Raw genomic sequence first — 17,706 nt, forward strand, 5'->3', positions numbered from 1 at the left:
CAAGCATCACCTTGGTCCCCAAAGCAGAGAAAAACCCATGAAAATATTGACTATGATATTTGAAAAATATGATGAAAGTGAATACAGAAAAGCATGAGGTGTTTCAAGCCTCATTGATTATGGCCAGTATTTTTCAACAAAGAAGAAGCTATTTCATGAATAGTTTGTTTTCACAGTGGTTGCCATTAAATACAGAATATATTGAGTTACATTATTGTCAGATTAATTTTTTTGAGACAGGATCTCACTAGGTTATCCCAGCCAACTTTGAACTGTTGATCCTCCTGCCACAGCCTCCCATGTAGCTGGGATTGCCTTAGTTTCTCACCATGCCCAGTGATAGTTTTACTTTTTATGCTTCCTTGTGTCAATACATTGTAGGTTAAGAGGAATCAGAAATTTCAAGTATGTATTCCTCTCAAAATGCAATCCAACATTCTCATGCCTAGATGCCTTGTGGCTCTAATCAGATAGCTCCATTCAGAGTTTTCAGAAAACAAAAACAAAAACACCTGTGACATATTCCATCAAAATGCTGTGTTCTTTTCTTTTCTGTAAAGGAAAATAATAAAGTAAAATAAATTGCCACAAACAGGTCATTAGCCACAGAGTCAGAAGAATACTATACATACATCTGAAAAGGATTTAAAAAGACATCTGAGTCAGGCAGCCCACAAAACAGATTTCTCTGCTGTGAGTTTGGATGCCCATAATTATCTTCAGGAACATGGTGGTGACAGAACAGATGTCAGGCATGGGCAGGTTGGAAAGGAAAAATTACATGGAGGTTTGGAGGTGGAAAGCAGAGATGACAGCCCTGGTGACAAGTAGATTCCCATGCAGCATGACCAGACACATGGACAGGAAGAGTGCAGAGAGTATTGGCTGCAGGGTAGGCCTGGGTCCCAGGTTGTGGAATTCCAATAACTGTAGAGGATGTTGTGCTTCTGTGGTGCTTTTGAAAGAGAAAATGAGATGGGAAAATGAAAAAAAAAATAGTTGTCTTCAGCACTCTTATAAGCAGGGAGATAAAGAGAGATCTGGGGAGAATGAACCACAAATACTCTGCAGGCTTAGATTCCATTTTTTAGGGTTTGCATAGCATTTCCATAGCTAAGGAGAGGCTCTGTTGAGGGCAGGGCCTGTGGAAGGCTGAGAAGACTTCTTAGAGTAACACTGGTCCATGAGATGAGTGGATAAAGGGGACAGGCCTGGCACAGAGTAATGCCAAAAGCTATGCCAAAGAAGGACTCAGAAAGATTCAGTGAGGGACATGTCCATGGTCAAGGGCAGCATACATGGATGCTCAACAAACAAAGGCCTCATTGGATTGGCTGACAGGATTCTTTTTTGCCTAGGAAGGAGATATGAGTACTCTTCTAAAGAATGTCTTTGTTATGTTTATACTGATCATTTTAGCAATGTAGTCATTTTTTTCATATAAAACCCCTAAACTGGAAGTCACTCTCCCAAACCCTTCAGATCCCCATCCAGGTTTATTTGCCTGGGGGCTTTTTGCTTTCACTTTACAATAAGCTGCTTTTTGTGTACAATAACATATTTTTGCTCAGTCCTCTTTCGACTCTCTATTTTTTAATTCTTTCTGGGTTGAGAGATGGACTCAACAGCTGGACAGTAACTCTGGACTCACATATTTTCCTTTTGGCTTATTTTTAATGGAGTTTGATATATTGCCCAGACTGCCCTGCAGGATTAGTTGGCACAAGTGATTCTCCTGTCTCAACCTCTAGAGAGCTGGAATTACAAGTGTGGTCCACCACACACACCCTTCTGTATATATTTTTCATACAATATCCACAAATCACATACTTATACTTGAGGTCTATACACCTTCAGCAATACTTCTCAATTGTGAAAAGCAGTTTCTTCTGGGAACTCTTTCATTATTGATTTCTGTATTATTTTCTTCCTCCCTTACCTATCTGATTTACACTCAACAATGTCTAATGACAAAGAACATTAGAAATAACCCCTCATTCACATTAAGTACAGCTTATTGTTTGCAGAAGAAAAGGGGGACAAAACAATCCTTCCCCTTTTATGGAAAAATCTTTCTAATGAAAGGAAATTAAGAAGAAAAGCATCTTTTTGCATTCTGATAATGGTTCAGATTAATCTAAAGCAGAAAGTATTTTAAAAGTCAGGTTGCAAAATCTGGAGATTAAGTTAAAGTTAAAAATTTATAATTGGGACACATGCTTATACAGCACTTACTATCCAAGGGTTTTATAATTCTTATATTTTCCTGTTTCCCTTATTCAAGGATGTAAGTGCTCAGTCAAAGATTCTTTATCTTTTTAAAATTATTCAGTACATTACTCCTACTATCCTGGGCTTTGGTGGACTTTAAATTTAAAGAACTTTAGTTAAATTAATTACACTTCATTAATGATATCATAGACCAGAAATATGACATTAGTCTACACTGTACCTGTCAATGACTAGAAAGCAATGAAATGATAAATAGTTTAAAATTTTATTTCATTTTTTATGATTTTATTTGTATCAACCCTATAAATATCTGATGAGGAATATTTTTCTTCTTATTTTAGGAAGGAGAGGGAACAACCTTATCCTATAGTGATCTGATAACAGTCCATCCTTCATTATTTTTCTGAATATTGTTCCTCCAAATGAACATACATAGTACATAGTGTATTGCAAACATATATTGACAAAAATATAGTACAGTATACAAAACAGATACCTTGAATAGGACTACCTGATCTACTGTTTGATTTGTAATAAACATTATGTGAGTATAATTTCTGGAGGAAGTGTAGCAAAAAGGATCATTAAATATGATTTAACAATGCCTCAAATTTGCAGAAAATGTAAAAAGCTTAGTGAGCTTGCATTAAATTCATTTTCCCTTTTTTGAACACTATTGAATATAGTTTGAAATATATAAATATATAATGTTAAATATGGTTAAATAAAGCTCTTGCTAACTTGGACTTGAGGGAAACCCTTGTATTTAGAGATAAGCACTTTATCACCAGAACTTCCAAAGCCCAGGCTTCAGTGCCAACCTTTATGTGATATCTTTGTAGATTTCCACATCAACCTTCTGGATACATGGATTGCAATTATTTTATTTCAACTACCAAAAGACAACTGTGATTCATTGTTCTGTCAGGTCTCACTATGATTTAATAGGGAATAAAGGAAAGACAAACAAAATAAGTAGAGAAACTATTTTAAACACACATGTATAAACTTATCATATGGAAATTTGTATAATAATTATCTAACATAGGATTTGAGGGAAAAATTCATTTTCCAAACTATTAAATTTAACTAGTGGTTCTCAATCTCACAAATCAATATAATTACCTGTCTAGTTTAAACTCTTCAGGTAACCTTGCCTCAGATCCAAAACAATGAGGAATTCTTGGTATATTATTTTAAAACTAAAGTTAAGAACCACTACCTTTGATAGATTTTGCTTCATATAAAAGCTATGTTAGTGTTCTATGTTCTTACTATTAAGAAAAATGACTATAAATTTCATAATATAAATATTTAGTAGTATTTGTTTCATAACTAATATTAATCATGATTTGAATTATTGCCTTTGAAGTTTGAAGTCTTGATTTTTATGCATGGTTCTTCTCTCCTGAACACATATCCTCCAAATACAATGACTCTCTTTAATTTTGGGGGGTGGAATTTCCCCTCATTTTCCATGATGATATTGATATATGCATCATAAAGTGTTCCTAAATAACTTATCCCTAAATTAACATCAACTCCCCTAAAAAGTGTACATACCTATTGCCCCTAAAATGTACCACCTGACATTGCCCATGTGCTTTTCTTTCTGTGAGGCATATACATCTATTCCTAACATTTAACTGATATGCATTATTACCTAATAGCAAATTATTTAACTTAGAGTTTATTGTTATGACAATCCTTTCAAAGTTTTTCTCTTTACGCAGAAGTCTAAGTCATTCCATAACATATGGATGAAGGCTTGTTGTTTGACTTCTTATAACAGATTTATGTGTAATATTATAATAAACCACCTATATTTACTTTCCAAATAAAAACCAGGTATTCTAATGTATATTACCTCTTTCTTAACATGTATAATCAAAATATAATTGATATCCATGTAATAATAGATATTCCAACATAACTGAGACATTTTATATTCCATTGGGACTACTATTTCCTTTTGACTCAAATAAAAAACAATGCCTTGGGATGGAAGTCAGGAAATGGACATTTCAGTACCGCATATTGACCTCCTACAATACATAGAATGTGTGGGAGTTTCTCGACTTCTCTGTGCTCATACTGCTAATGGAAACAGAAAGTATAATATACATCGCCAGAAAACGTGCAGGAATAAATAATTTGGGAATTTAATACATATTGCACTGCTACATTGTTTTTAAATAAAGAATTCATTTGCTCAGGAAATAATTTTCCTGATGAATAAAATTGTCAAATTGCTCTGTAATCTTGTAATGACATGAAGGTCTAAGATTCTCTCACCCCAAGCAATCAGTTTTGCTGCTGTCCTCTCTTTCTACTGCTTTTGCTTCTTTTATGCTCATGAAAATCTCCCCATGGTCTTTGAATTATTTAAAACTGTAATGATTTTGGTGGAATTATGGGTCTTAAATGTCCAAGACATAGGAACAAAAGCTATTTTTATTTCTCTCTGATCTATGAGACATTCCTGAAAAAGATAAAATTTTATATAGGGAAACACCAAGATTTGAAGTTGCAATGATAGCCAATATTTGGGAATAAAGAAAGATTCCATGAAATATTTAACACAGATTTTTATTTTTTTAATTTTATTTTTATTTTTATTTTTTTGGTACCGGGGATCAAACTCGGGTCCTTGCGCTTGTGCAGCAGGTGGCAATACCACTGAGCTAAATCCTCGGCCCCAGATTTTTATTTTTGATGGATTTTCTAGAAAAAATTAGCTCTGGGGAATCAGAATGAATGCCATCGCTTTCCAAATACATAGCACATATTACATAAGGGCAAAATTAAAATATAACATTACAAAAATAGGAAAACAGTAACTTTATGAGATATTTTTGTGGAACACAAAAAGACTAATCTTGTTAATAATAACTATTTAGCTTAAATTTGCCCCAATTTTATCCTTTTCTCACATATTAACCACATAGAGAGAAACTCTTGTATGTTTAACTGATATTCATTGCTTTTGTCTCTACAAGAAATCAACTTAGGTGACAATGCTGAGTCCCATAGATGATGAAAAAGCTGAGTTAAATAACTTGAAAATGCAGCCAAGAGCAGTGAACAATAAATTGACAATCTCTAGGTAAGATACACTAACCTTTTTCATTGGTTTCCAGCCATTAGAATGGTTTAAATACAGATACAGATTTTTTTACTTCAGGTACAGTTTACAACTTGCTGCAGTGTCCTGAGGAGGAACGACATCAAGATCTGAGTTTAAGTGTCCTTTTCCAATTAAGTGGAATAGTTTTAATATTGCATGAACAGCTGAAAGAATAGTGTGAAGCAGGAAAACATAGAGGTCAGTGCTAAGTTATCATGGGCTTTTCCCATGTTCCGTGCTTCTGACCTAAGCATTTTTCCTATGGTTGACACACTAGGTTTCATGCAAAGCTTTATGCTGTGAGCTTTCAGGAGCCCTAAAGAGGAAAACACAGTGAGCAAAGGTTTTCTCCTGGAGTTACAAGGAAGTGAAGTGGGTGATTGAGTTTTCAAGAGCCCAAAGTTACGGGATTCTCCTACCCATGTTCCCTGTTTGTCTAATAAGACAACTCAATTCCAACATGTCTTCTGTGTGTCAAGCTATATACCAGCACATGTTGATAAAAAATGTCATACTCATTTCTTTTCCATGAAACAAAAGAATGTGGCATTTGTAGCATTGGAAAGACTATGTAGACGAATTAAAACAATCTAAATAGAACACTTGGCACTCAGAAATGTATCAATAATGATACATGAGCTTATGATTATTGTCATGCTTATCCTCATCTTCAAAATATCCTTCATAATCCTTTTGAAGTACTCAGGAAATAGCTTGGAGAACCCCATTTTCTATTGTCTGCATGGGATATCTTTGAAAAGAAGAACCAACATGGGAGGAAATCAAAACCTTGGGTGTGATTTTTGAACCCCAACCACAATCATACACAAAAATTCTACAGCCCTCATGGGTACAATGTTGCATGTAGATGTTCTCCTATTTGTCTAGCCAGTGTGAATTGTTGACCTGATGATGAACACTCAATGTGCCTGATAGTCCTTCTTCCATCCTTCATGTCTTTCACCATTTGGTGATTTGTGCTACTTTTCTGCATGTTCATGACAACACAGAAAATCCAATATACCTTCTCTACCTAATTACCAATGAAACCCCTCTGTTCTCAGAATAGTCTTAATGCAGTCTCATACAGGAGCTTTTGGACACAGGCAACTGTAAGAGGAAGAGACACAGGTAGGGTACTTGCTGGACTGAAGCCATGGAAAACTTCTGGAGACATGGATTGAATAATCACTATTACATGACCTTGAAGACTCAATGCACAGAGCTCATAATTAACCAAATTGGTCCATCACACTATCTAAGGACTTTCTAATACTAATGGAAGAAAAAAAATTAATCTCCATTAAATTTGGGGCATTCTTATAATCAGAGGGCATGTGAGTTATATATTCATTTCTTTTGTTTCTTTTCAAGATTTCTCTGGGGTTTTTTGCTTCCATTTCTATTGTGGTAAAATTTTTAATTAAGAACCAGACAATATTCACTATTTTCAAGTGCAGCTCTCAGTGCCATTATATTGCACTATGATATATACACCCCACTCCAAAATACACTTACAGGAATTGTTCATCTTCACAAAGTAAAACTTGGTATTCATTAAAAGTCCCAAAACTTCCCATGCTCAAACACTACCTAACAATATTTTACCATGATAAATTTGTGATGAGAATTTAAAATTATCTAATACAAAAACAATGTGATCACAGAAGCAGAATGAACAGGTATAAATCCTTAATTTTCCTGCCTTTTAAATTCTGTATTCATATTGAATATCTCTGATCTTAAGATTTGAATTTTCTACTGTGGAGCCTGCTCAAGCTTCTTTAAATGTCCTTGTCCCTCAGCCTGTACATAAATGGATTTAGCATTGGAGTGACCAAAGTGTAAATGACTGAGGCCACCAAACAATTTGTGGGAGATTTTAATACAGCAGAACCAAAGTACACACCAATGCTTGTTCCATAATATAAGCAACAACTGACATTTGAGACCCACAAGTGGAGAAGGCTTTACATTTCCCTCTTGGTGTTGGAATTCTCAGAATGGAAGAAATAATTTATAGTAAGATAAAAAATAATCCCTGAAATGGGAAAAAATCCAAAAACCACAAAAGCATTGTACTTAAAATTGTTACTGGAAAAGTTGTCAGAACAGTCAAGATTAAGGAGTTGAGCAGGGTCACAGAAGAAATTGGAAATGACCACATCCTTGAAGTAAGTAAATTGTAAGACAATTAAATTGTGGAGCTGAGAGTCCAAGAGGTGAAACAAAAAAGAGCACAACTAAGAAGCAACAATGGTGAGGATTCATAATGACTGCATACTGCAGGGGGTGGCAGATGGTCACAAACCAGTCCTAGGCCATCACAGTCAGAAGCCTATCGTCCATACATACAAACATGTGAAAAAGAGACATCTGTGTTGGCAGGCCACATAGATGACTCTGCTGTCACTCTGGACATCCATGATCATCTTTGGGACCATGGTGAAGGTGAATCTGATATTAAGCAAGGACAGGTTGGAGAAGAAGAAGTACAAGGGTGTGTGGAGGTGGGAGTCAGAGCTGACAGCCAGGATGATGAGCAGGTTTCCAGGCACTGTGACCAGATACATGAACAGGAACAGTCCAAAGAGGATGGGCTGCAGGTCTGGATCCTCAGAGATGCCCAAGAGAAGGAATTCAGAGACCTGTGTTAGATTTTCTGTTTCTGTATTGCTTGAACACCTTTGGGAGGAAAAAAAATATTGGAAGAAAAGATGCACATAAACAAGTACACAATTTTTAAAAAGTATTTTAGATTCATGTTTTCAAACACAAATTATTCACACTCAGAGTCCATACACCTTCATCAATATTTCTCAATGATGATAAAAACAATTTTCTAGGGAACTTTTGCACTTGACATTTGCCAAAAGGCTGAAAAGCGATGAGAACTTTTTCATTGATGGTCTTTGTGTTATTCACATTCTTCTGTACCCACCTACTTTACAGACACTCAACAACGTTATACCCCAAAATATTAGCAACTAAGAAATCCATGATCACAGCAAAATATAGCCTCCTATTTAATTAAAAGTAAAGAGTAAATAATATCCTGTCCCCTTTCAGATAAATATTCTAATGGCTACTAATAAGCATTCAAACTTACATTTATCTAAAACCAAGGTACGATAATCCTATAATTATATTTAATACAAGTTCACAAAAGTAATGACTATATCATCTGAACACTAAACTAATGTGATAGTTCACTGATAAATATAGGCATGTGACTGTTATCACCCAGAAATATTTCATCATTCTTGAATTTCTGTTTTCCCTCTTTCATTCAAGTCAGTGTCCACTCAAATTGCTTTCCTTTTATGAAATAATTCATGCATAATTTTTATCCTTGGTCTTTGTGAAACTTTGTTTCCTTTAATGCACATAATCATATCACTAACCATAAATGTGGCATTAGTTTACATTGCAAAAGTCAGTGATGAAAAAGTAATGAAACACAGCTAGGCATGGGGGCATACACCTGTAATTCCAACAGTCTAGGAGCCTGAGACAGGAGGATTGCAATTTTGAACCCAATCTGGGAAACAATGATTTAGCAAAACCCTGTCTCAAAATTTAAAAAGAAAACAGGGCTGGGTGTATAACTTTATAGTCAATCCTCAGCACTTCCCCCAAAGTAATGAAAGGTTAAGAAATACTTTTTAAACTGTTTATTTTTTCTCCACACGTTCATTTTTTTCCAGCCCGTATATTGGTAAGATTTGTGCCATGAAGATAGATACGTGGTTGTTTTCCCTTGAAACTACATTGTTAAGTAACCTGGAAATGCTATTTCATTGTTTTTCTGATCACAAAGCATTTACCTGTAAGTGAAGGGGTTGGGCACCATGGTCAGCTCAATGCCAGGTTTGAGACCTGACCTTCCTCCTATCCTTGGTTAATGACTTTTAAGTAAATCTTTCTTGAAACATGGATTATAGGCTCTTACTTCAGCTACCTGAAGGAAACACAAGTTCATTATTTTGTCAGTTTGCACTATGATATAATTTGGAAGCCTTGGGAGTACAGGAAATAACAAACACGTTTTGCACTTTCATCTATTATAATGCAGAAACAATAACTGTTTACTTATGCAGCTGTTTTAAAGAAAGTTTTGAAAACTCCCAGTGCTGAGAGTATAGCAGGATGGTAGAGCACTTGCCTGCCATGTACAAGACCACAGGATCAATCCACATCATCACAAAGGAAAAATAAAAGGAAATAAAAACAAAAATAATTATATGCATAGATTAGTGCTTTTCAGTTTCATATATCAATATATCAAACTTGAGAAATGTTAAAAATACAAATACTCTGATTAAACTAAACCAAGCTTATCAACATATCTGTCAAGATTGGTGTATCACTTCTTCTGTTATTTCTAACAATTAGAAAATAGTTCATTAGTATCACCTATTTTTACTATTTTACTAATCAATAAAATTGGCTATTAATTTAAATATATAATCTAATGTTATTTTGCAACATAACTTCCTCTTTAATCAGATAGAAACTAGTACCTACATAATTCAAGAAATTGGTATTTCTTTTTTAATAAGTTTATTGGTACATTTTAGGTATACAATATAATGGCATTGGGCTGGGGATTTAGCTCAGTGGTTCTGTCACCTGCCTCACAAATGCTAGGTCCCAAGTTCAATTCCCGGTACCAAAAAAAAAAAAAAAAGATCACAATATAATGGCATATATCATTGGAATTTTGTACCATTACCTAATCAATGTTGGTTATCCTTTTTCCCCATTCCCCTGCCCTCCCTTCAACTCCATTCTCCTGCACCTTTATTCTCCATCAGAAGGAAGAGACAAACTATAGAATGAGATTTTATTTTATTTTATGAGATCATGGATCACAAATGTAGTAACAATGTACACTGCACCAATGCTTAATAAATAATGAACTGCAAATTAATAATATAAATTATATATTTCATACACATTTGTTTGTATCATCTCCATACAATCTCATAAGATGTAGAAAGCACCTCTTTGGCTGGGTGTAGGTGAGCAAACCTGCAATCCCAACACTCTAAAGGACAGAGGCTGGAGGAAACCAAGTTCAAACCCAGCCTGGGAAACTTAGCAACTTATGGCTCCAAAAAATAAAAACAATAAAAAAGAAGGAGGGTATAGTTTAGTACAAAGTCTGTAGGTTAGATCAAAAGAAAGAAAGAAAGAGTGGAGGGAAGCAGTGAGGGCAAAAGGAAAAAGGGAGAGGACATCTTTACTCTTTGTTTATAATTTTGTTTTTCATTACAAAATGTTCTGCTAATACTGCTTTGATATTTTCTGATTATGAACCCTCTTATGAATTGTTGAGAAATTTAGATACAGGGAAGCCATGAATATAAGTTTCAGTCCCAAAATTTTTATGCTTAAATAACTAGTTTTCACCTCTATCCTTTCTGATACATAAAATACAATTCTTATACTTCAGCTATCTGGAAGCAAATTGTGTTCATATTCTCTTACCTCATCTAATGTTCAACCAAGAGAAATGTTTTAAAATCAATAATTTGAGAAATCTTGTAAGTTTTCCTAGGCAGTGTCCTTATTGGTAAAATGGGGACAATAATTATCTTACAAATTTTTATTACATTTATTTTATTACATTATAAGTTACTTGTAGAAAAAGTTTTTATAAACCTGTCTAATTATGTAGACTATAGTTCCCAATGTCATTAATCAATCTACTTACTTGTAGAAGTTCTTAAATATTCACAAAACTTGTCCTCATACCAAAAAATTCAATCTGAATATCTACACATGAGATTTCTGGAGGTCTTTTCTTATAATGGGGCTGAGAAACGCTGCCTTGTAATATTTCCTGACCTTTAGAAAATGCTTCATAAATATTACCTATTATTAATACCAGTAATGCATACTACCTATACTAGAATATGAAATTTAATAATATTTGCTATAGGGCTATTTTCTATTGAATTGTACCATCATATGTAAACTTTGAGTTCTTTCTATCAGTATTATTTCCTTTTCCTCTGCATTTGTACCCCAAAACAACTACTGGCAGGAAAGTGATGGGTGTATTTTTTGTCTATTTCCTCATCAGTGTTGATTTATGTATCCATAGACAGTTAAAAACAGATTGACCACATGATTTATTTGGTCCATCTATCCCACCTCTGGTATATACTCAAACAAAATTAAAATGAAATTTTACAGCCTTGTAAAAATGATTCTGCATACATGTTTATTGGAGCCATGTTCACCACGGCTAAGGTATGAAATTAGTCTTGATGCCCATCAACAGATGAATGGATACAGACAGTATGATGTATGTACACAAGGCAGTGGTTTTAAGCCATAAAGAAGAATGAAACAGTCTTTTAAGCAAAATGGACAGAACTGGAGGACATGCTGTTAAATGAAATAAGCTGAACACAGAAAAGTTAATACTGCTGTTCTCTCTCATATGTGGAGGCTAAAATACATTGACCTGAAAATAGAACCTAGGATAGATTTGGGGAAAGAGTGATTGGATTTGATTAATGTGTTGTAGTTGTGGTGTGGAAATATCATACTTGTTGCATCAGGTGGAGGCTGAAGTAGATGGAGTCCCTTCAAGCGAAGACCCTCTGTTTCCCTTGCTTGTCTTCCCACTCCAGCAGAAATGCAAGGGTTGAAATGAGGCTGGTTTAAAACCAAAAGTCTGTCTGGTGCAGAATGAGAAACTCATAACAAAGTAAGGCAGAAGTTTTACTGATAACATTGTAAAGGCTACAGGGCAGGACACAAATCAAGCAAGCTGTATGGCAGGGAGAATCTCAAAGTGAGTTTCTCAGCCTGATGTCTTTGTCTTGTCTAAATTTACAGGGGCAAACTGATTTTCTAAAAATAGCTGTCTCTGTTATAGTTACAAACGAAGGCTTAGCCTTTGTTTCTAGAGTAAGCCAAGGTTCACAGGAGCTATGTGCACATAGCAAAGGTGTACAAAGTCCCACAGTAGGCAGCCTCCTCCTGGACATCATGTCAGAAGTAAGTATGTGGTGAACCTCATTAATATGCAGAGTCAATATATGTTAAGTGAAACCTAAAATTTACCTAAGTAGTCTACAATACCTACTATCTCTGCAATGCACATGTTAAATTTGACATGTAATTTTAAGTCTCTCAGTGGATAATTATATCAATATTAAAAGCCTTAAAGATGTATGATATTAAATAAAGGAAATACATCAATTAATTTGGCAGGAACCTTAATACTGATTATTCCCAAATCAGGCTGTAAAGAGTTAACCCCACAATTGGCTTGTTCTGACAAGTGAGTCTGGCTGAAGCCTACCTGCCAAGATCACAATAACTTGCACACAAATTCTGTTCCCACAATTAAATACTTTTTCCTAGAAGACAATATTATAATTGCAACCATATATTTGGTCTATTCTGTTCCTAATTTGAGAATGCTCTCTCTTATCCTTTAGGAACTTTGCTTACATTAATTTCCATAGAAACTGCATGTAGCTTACCTTTACTCCAAATGATTGTGAATAAAAGTCACTGCCTGTGATTGGCCAGTGCCTTTGTCAGTTGTTGGCCATCCTGCCACATCCCTATCTCTCTCCTAGTTCTGTCTCTTAATGTACTTATTTCTCAGGCCCGCATCTTATGTTGGGTAGGGTACTAGAACCTAAATGAAGGGGTCTCCAGTAAATTTCTTGTCACTGTGACATAGCACCCAACTCCCAAAACTTAAATCAGAAGAGGCTACCCTTGGCTCTTGCCTTCTGTTCTTGATGGGCTGGCTTCAAGGCAAAGATGCCACAGCAGAGGGGCACAGCAGAGGAAAGGTGCTCACCTCATGTCAGCCAGGAAGCAGAGAGGGAGAAGAAAATCCAGAGACAGGAGCACCCTCTTCCAGGTCACACCTTCAATGACTCACCTCCGACCAGGTCCCAGCCCTAACAGCACATTTAGCTACTGACCACCTCAATAGGCAGATCCATTGGGGAGTATAGAGCACTGTGATCCAATCACCTTCCAAACACATGAGATGGAGGGTGCATTTAAAGTCTAAACCATAACAATGAAATACTACTGAAAATTTACCTAATGTCTACAAAACAACACCTATTACCTCTGAAACATACTACTTTACACTGACACATGGTTTTAAATCTCTCTGTGGAGTAATACATTAGTATTAAAATCTTTAACTGATGCATGATATTGAAAAAAGAAATCACCTACTTTTGTACTTTATTATTATGATAATCATTTTAAAATTCTGGTGCCTGTTTCCATGTCACCCAAGTGAGAATTTTCAGTTATTAATGGGTGGAGGATAGGTTTTTTTATTCCTTTGTAGATGTATGATCGATGGTGTTACTAGTTCCCTGTCTTTGTTATCCCAATTAATAATCAGTCATTTTCAACTGCATTGTCCTATGCTTAACATACACATCAAAATAGGGAGGGGTGGAGGAGTGGAGAGGTTGAAGGCAGGGCAGGGAAATGGGGAAAAACAAGAACCAAGATATATTATGTAAAGGCACAAATTACCAGGGATGAATGTCATTATATTGTATTCCTAAAAGGTGCCAAAAATTGATATATATTATAATATATTAATTTTATTGGTACATATATTAACTTATATTCTGTATTATGATATATTAATATATTATATAAATATATGTATATTAAACCGATTAACATATATTATCATAATAAATATATTAATTTTATCGGTATATGTTATATAATATTTCATTATATATTATAATTATATGGTAACTATATATATATATATATGTCTTCCATCTGTATAGTGTAGTATAGTAACCATCCTTCTACAACTGGTGAAGGGATTTCATCTTGTGTAGGGAATAACATTTCCATGTGGCTCCCACACAGGAGAGAGTGCCCTGTGACGGGAGTCAGGAGTTCAGCATTGTAGTCCCATGTGGTCATTTCGTTTCTACGTGCAGAATGTGTGTGTGTTGTCCCTGAGGATAAAAACAGGACATTTTGCACCACATCCCTGTAGCACCCTTTCTCTAATTCCAAGCCTCATGTCAAATCCAGGAAACATAGTAAGTGGACAAGTACAGGACTGTTTTGATAAATGTCACCTGAAGGAAGGTGAGGATTGGGCAGCCTATCTTTCTGACTATGCTGCACCAGTCATTTTGGGGAGTGCCGGCCACACAATGAGACCAAGAGTGCTAATGGTGTCACTGTAATGTAGGTTCTTCTATGAACCATCCCTCTCCCTGTGGTAACCTAGTGCAGAGCTGCTGTCAATTACTTCGTCTAACTAGCCACCGCTAAATCTGCTAGGTGGCATTGTTGGGTCATGTCTCCCATGGGATATGGGGCAGTATGGACTGTTGATTTGCGTGCTCCTCCTGTGGGATTTTTGCAGGGAAGTGCTGTTAACCTTGTATGATGCCACAAAGGATTTGGCCAGCTGGGGCTGTTGAACTGAACATCCCTCCCATGGAATTCTGTCAAAAAGCACAGTCAACCTCTTTCACTACTAAGGGGCAATCAATCCTATGCTTCCATGTTAATACCTAGTAACTAGCCTTAATAAACTTAATCTCTCAAAAAACTATCTCCAGGCTGCTGTAGCTTGGAAATAAGTTTCACTGACCCCGAATATCTGGGCTCTGGATGTGAAAATGTGTAAATGTGTAAATATGTAAATCACTCTGCCTCTCTGTGTTCATATTTCTTAATTAATATAATGAGAGTAATATGTATATCCACAGCACTCCTCTCCAATAAGACAAGTTTGGTGCTTAATATTTAGTATATGTAGATTTTTCTTAAACAAAATACTCAGTAATTTTGTAAAGAGAATCTTATTGATGAATACAGTGTAAAGAAGCACTGAATCCTGTAATAATGTGAAACTCTAAAATGTGTCTCAGTACAATCAGTAAGATTTATCTGGTCTTTTCACTTTTTACTTTTTTTCTTTTTTAGGCCCCCAAAATCTGGCTGGTCTGTTGAATAATTGAATGTGGTACATGGTATTAGATGGAATTATAAGGCTAACATATACATGACATAGACACAAACAAAAGCTATTATTGCCAGTTATTTAGGATATCCCTAAAAAGGAGGAATGTGCATAACAAGCATGTTGAAACCAAACTGATTCCAGCCATTTTTTCATAGTTTAACAGAGGTTTTATTTTACTTTGCTTTTTTTAATTTTTAGGGCCACCATTGTGTGAAGCAAGATATAGGTTTTCAAAAATCAGAAATGAGTTAGCAATTCTCCAAATACAAAGTATATACTTATATAATAACAAAAGTAAAATGACCTTTTGCAGCAACAGGAAATTTGAAACTTCAGGTCACAAAATATCTTAGTTGAAGTACAGGAATACTGACTTCATAATTATTAGTAATTGTGAAACCAAAATTTTCCTTTGTCCATATGTTATCCATTCATCCCTTATCTATCATATATGGAGCATGTATTATTGGTTTAATTCTTGTTCAATGCACCTGTGCCAGTAGAAATCAACTCAGATGATAATTCTTTGTCATGGAGAACTAGCTACCTGCTGGACATAACAGGCGTAATAATAAATGGAAGCACCAGGACTCAAAATTAATTTTTGTGCCTGTGCTAACCTTTTTCATTGTTTCTTGACCATCAAAAACATTTAAGCAGAGATCATACGTTGATACATATAAGTCACATTATTAAACTCCTTCCAGTATTTTCAAAAGATTGAATTGAATTCTGACTTCATGTTTCCTGTGAAGATTAAATAAAAGGATTTCAGGATGTAGACATCTTTGAAGGTATCCTGGACAGGGGGCAAGAGAGATATCTGTGCTGAATTATCATCTGCCTACTTTCTCTGTGATCTACAGTTTTCCTTTCTAGAGTTGATACAACTACAGTTCACATTTCTCCTCTGTGTATACTGGGAATCTCAGTAGGACAGAATACAATGACAAAGGTTTCCTCCTGGAGTGACAAGGGAATGAGCTACTGCTTAGGCTGTCAAGACAAATGACAACCTGATAATGTGCCCTGTTAAGGTGCCCTGAAATCAGGCAGATCAATTCAGGCAAGACTTCACTCTTTCTACCTAACAACCCAGTAGAAGTTACATAAAAATATTGTATTCCTACTGTTTCTTCAAAATAATAACAGAGCAGGTGCTTATAATTTTGAGAAGTGTGCACAGGAGAAATGAAGCAGACTACACAGAACCTGTAGTTCAGGCAGTGGAAATTAAGAAGCCCTTAAGAAGACTTCATGATATTGTGTTTGGTATTTTTTAGGTAGGTTCTCATTATATAGTCTGGGCTGTCCTTGAGCTTACTATATATCCCAGGCTGGCCTCAAACTCATGGTGATCCTCCTACCTCAGCCTCCCAAGTGCTGGGATTACAGGTATGCACCTTCATACGCACATTGTTTGATGATGTTGTCAATACTGTTACCTCTTCCTCCTACTTATTACCACATTCATAATCATTTAATGTGCTTAGAAAACAGTTTAGAGGGGCCCATTTTCTGCTGATATGTGTGAGATGTCTATGGGAAATAACTTTTGGTATTTTCACCAAAGCTAAGAACATTACTTCCCAGTCCTAATAGTGGAAATTTTGTACATTGGGATTCTGCCATTTTGCTACATAAAAATGTCATGTTTGTCCTACTGCTAATTAAGCAATGTTCCTAGCAATCCCTCCTTAATGCATGGACACTCTCACAACTGAGTGGGTTAGGATGTGTCTCTGCAGGGTGATGATCAAGGCCTGCAAGTGCAATGCTCGCCAGGTTCCCAGCGAGGGCTCAAGCTCTGTTTTCAGATTGGTATGAACATTGTGTTAGATGAACGCTTCCTAACTTAGATAATCATGGAAGGAGGAGATGCATGGCTGGAGCCATTACACAGAGGAGCTAGAGTGACAGGCTGAGTATTGCCTTTCATCTTTTCTGATGCTGAGGCTTGAACCAGCCTTTTTCCATTTTTATTTTGTATTTACCATCTTGCACAGGTTGGGAACAAGCTGAGGATCCTCCTACCTCAACCTCCCACATTGCTAGGATTAGAGTCATGCACAACCATGGCTAGCTGAGTATTAATTTTTATGGGACTTTGAAGGCTCAGTGCACATAGTTCATAATTACCAGTTTAGAGTGGTTTATCACAAACTCTACAGACTTCCTAACTTACTGGGAAAGAAGAAAAGGAGAAAATGATTGTCCATACATGTTTCTGGGCTCTTTGTCTACTCATTATGAGGAGTATGTATAATAGTCATACTTTTTCCTTTTTTCTAAATATCCATTTGTGCTTTTGTTGTCTGTAGTTGTTTATTCATCC

At 35.7% G+C, this 17,706-nt stretch overlaps 1 long non-coding RNA gene across 1 annotated transcript; it reads right to left on the bottom strand.

Annotated features, from left to right (window-relative positions):
• Window positions 1–7,605: 7,605 nt before the first annotated feature.
• Window positions 7,606–16,118, bottom strand: LOC147820587 (uncharacterized). Its single transcript, XR_015448384.1, has 3 exons — window positions 15,992–16,118; window positions 9,187–9,320; window positions 7,606–8,044 (listed from the first exon to the last, which is right to left on the bottom strand). It is a non-coding gene; the product is annotated as an uncharacterized LOC147820587 (long non-coding RNA).
• Between the last annotated feature and the right edge of the window lie 1,588 nt (window positions 16,119–17,706).

This window comes from Heterocephalus glaber, unplaced genomic scaffold, assembly GCF_053883595.1.
Source record: "Heterocephalus glaber isolate CG9 unplaced genomic scaffold, H.glaber_assembly_v1.0 deba00001845, whole genome shotgun sequence".
NCBI lineage: Eukaryota > Metazoa > Chordata > Mammalia > Rodentia > Bathyergidae > Heterocephalus > Heterocephalus glaber.